Source organism: Giraffa tippelskirchi, chromosome X (assembly GCF_054371585.1).
Source record: "Giraffa tippelskirchi isolate mGirTip1 chromosome X, T2T-mGirTip1v1.2.pri, whole genome shotgun sequence".
Taxonomy (NCBI): domain Eukaryota; kingdom Metazoa; phylum Chordata; class Mammalia; order Artiodactyla; family Giraffidae; genus Giraffa; species Giraffa tippelskirchi.
The window spans coordinates 101,711,948-101,715,292 of NC_137289.1; the positions used below are offsets into that span (position 1 = coordinate 101,711,948).

Here is a 3,345-nt window from a genome sequence, read left to right on the forward strand (position 1 = left end):
CCTATCCTTAGGCAATACGCAACCCAGGGCTGTGGCTCTCAACAGCTTTCCTAAAATGAGTAATTGGGAACAGGCTTTAGGTTGTGAGCTTTTCTCAGTGTTCCCAAAAGTTTAACAGAAATCATGTTTATATAAGACAGGCCACAGAGGTTATTAGTCAAGAAGCACAGTGTTGGTAGTCCTTTGCCGCCTTTGAACAAAATAATCCCTTCATTTTTCTGAAGAGAGATGGAAACCTTGATGACTAATTCCACTCTGCCTCCCCTTTTTGCAGATGAAGATGGCTCCAAGGAGAGTAATGATCTGGCTTCAGCTGGGTTAACCCACCCAGAGGTTCCATATAGTAGTGGAGCCACATCATCCACCAACAATCCAGAATTTGTAGAGGATCTCTCCCAAGGTCAGCTGCTTCAGAATGAATCTTCAAATACAGCAGAAGGCAATGAACAGAGGCATGAAGATGAGCAAAGAAGTAAACGAGGAAGTTGGTCCAAAGGAAGAAAGAAAGAAACCTCTTTGAGACAGCAATGCACCCAATTCCCCTCTTACAGGATATGTTCGGTTCATGAACGAGCGTCAAGAACAGCTTCGAGCAAAGAGACCAGAAGTCCCATTTCCAGAAATTACGAGGATGTTAGGCAATGAATGGAGTAAACTTCCTCCGGAGGAGAAACAGCGCTACCTTGATGAGGCAGACAGAGATAAGGAGCATTACATGAAGGAACTGGAGCAGTATCAGAAGACTGAGGCCTACAACATTTTCAGCAGGAAAACCCAGGACCATCAGAAAGGCAAATCTCATAGGCAAGATGCAGCCCGACAGGCCACTCATGATCATGAGAAAGAAGCAGAAGTAAAGGAACGGTCTGTTTTTGACATCCCTATATTTACAGAGGAATTCCTGAACCACAGCGAAGCTCTGGAGGCAGAGCTCCGTCAGCTTCGCAAATCCAACATGGAATTTGAGGAGAGGAACGTGGCCCTGCAAAAGCACGTGGAGAGCATGCGCACAGCAGTGGAGAAGCCGGAGGTGGACGTGATCCAGGAGCGCAGCCACAACACAGTCTTACAGCAGCACTTGGAGACCCTGTGGCAGGTGCTGACCAGCAGTTTCACCAGCATGCTCTTGCCTGGAAGTGGAGAGACACCTACAGTGGACACTATCGACTCCTATATGAACAGACTGCACAGTATTATTTTAGCTAATCCCCAAGACAATGAAAACTTCATAGCTACAGTTGGAGAAGTTGTGAACAGGCTTGATCATTAGGGAATGGTAAATGAGCATACTCATATACATGTTCATATTTTAACATGGTCTGGACCTTGAGCAACATGTGCAAGAATGAATAAAACCTATAATTCTTTATCTAAAAATAAAAAGAAGCACAGTGTTTTTAATAGCAAGAATATTGTCAGGCATGATATTAACAGGAGGAAATCATAAAACCATGCCTTGGGACATTGTGGACCCCAGGTCTGTCTGGAGTAAGTAGCATATGACAAAAGCAGAGCAGTGACTTGTGAGGGCCTGAGAAGTACAAAGACAGGAGGGAGACTAACATTGCTGTGGTAAGCTATGTGCCTAAACTATCTCCAAACTAGAATCTTTATAGCAACTTTCAAATACCAGTGAAGCTAGAGAGAGATTAATTCTCCTGTTGAATGTCAGTATTGGGGCTCACACTTTCAGATTTCTAAGTTCCACCTGCTGCCAATAGCATACCTCACAGCTGCTCCAATTGAATGCACATTTGGTGGTGCAAGGAGGCTTAACATGAAAGGAAGTGTTCTTGATCCCTTGGGATAGGAACAGAAGGGAAAGAGATGAGAAAAGGGACAGATGTGTGGAAGGTCAAGGCAAGGATCCTTACTCACCTTGCTAGGTTTTCTATACTTGGCTTCACCTCTTCCAAGCTGTGTCAAGTCCAGCACATTATTTAACCTTCATAAGCCTCAGTTTCTCCATCTGTGAACAAGCATATCACAGTGGTATTGTGAAGATTAAAGGGAAATAGCTCATGCAAGATGAGGTAGGCTGATAATTTCCCCCTAGTTCTCAAAGATGTCCACATCCCTATCCCCAGAATCTGTGAATATGCTGCCTTGTATGGCAAAAGGGAATTTTGCAGGTGTGATTAAGTTCAGGATCTTTAGAGGAGGTTTATCCGGGACCCAAGGTAAATACAGAGTCCTTACGGAAGGAGGATAGCAGGGTAGATTCAGTAAAAGACATAAGGATGGAAGCAGAGATCAAAGAGTAGAGAAGATGCTACATTCCTGGCCTTGTAGATGGAGGAAGAGTGTATGAGCTAAGGAATGTAGGAGGCCTCTAGAAGTTGGAGCAGTCAAGAAAATGGATTCTCCCCTAGAGCCTCCAGGAGGAACATAGACCTGTAGGCACATTTTAGATTTCTGACTCCCAGAACTCTAAAATAATAAATTTGATTGCCTTAAGCCATTAAATTTGTAGTACTTTGTTACATCAGCAAAAGTAAACTAATGCATAAGGCATATGGGTACCTCACTCCTCAGGAGTGCCTAATGAATAAGAACTATGATTACTGTTCAGGTGAATTTATATTATTGCCACATTTTCAGTGAAAGTATTGGGAGGGACTAGAGAGGGTTACAATACTGGAGTGGATACCTTGGCAGTAATTCTTGTGGGTGTCAATGCACCCTGTTCTTCCCTGGGCTTGTCTAGTAACCATCCTATTCCAGATATTGTCTTGGCTGTAGCCTAAGTTTCCTTAGGCATTGCTCTCACCTGGGTAGACATCGCCATAGTCATGACCTGGTTGTAAGTGCTGGGGGTTGGATAGAGATGGAAATTGCAGGGGTCATCCACACCACTCCTAAGCTCTAACTAGTCATCTTTCAGTTGCCTGTAGGCCCTCCTCTGATTCTTGCAAGCACCTTCCAAGGGCAGAGAGGGCACATGGGCCAGTTTGTTCATTTGCAATAAACCTTGAACAGACTGCAGGTCACTGCTACTTGAACAAGTGAGTCTGACCCCATCTGATGGCTCTCTTTCAGGTTCTCCTCGCTATTTCTAATCTGTTGAAGAATCATTTCTCTGAATCATTTCACAGTGCAAGCATGGACTTGCTTTACAATTTCCCAGAATTAGGGTTTTTCAGGAAGTTTATAGCCTGTGAACTCCTACTGTCACGAAACAAAAGCCATGTGGTTACTTTCGAGGATTATTTGCTGGGTTTGAGAATAGAATTTTTTACTGCAAACTAATCACAAACATAGGGATAAGAATAATATTGATATTACGAACATCTGCATAACCAATGCCCTGCTATGTCAGATTTAAAAATTAGGCCCTACCTTGGT

At 43.6% G+C, this 3,345-nt stretch overlaps 1 pseudogene across 1 annotated transcript; it reads left to right on the forward strand.

Annotated features, from left to right (window-relative positions):
• The first annotated feature begins 229 nt into the window (after positions 1-229).
• LOC145535716 (high mobility group protein 20A pseudogene) lies at positions 230-1,270 on the forward strand (annotated as a pseudogene). The gene has a single exon (XR_014075487.1). The product of XR_014075487.1 is annotated as a high mobility group protein 20A pseudogene (transcript).
• The last annotated feature ends 2,075 nt before the right edge of the window (positions 1,271-3,345 follow it).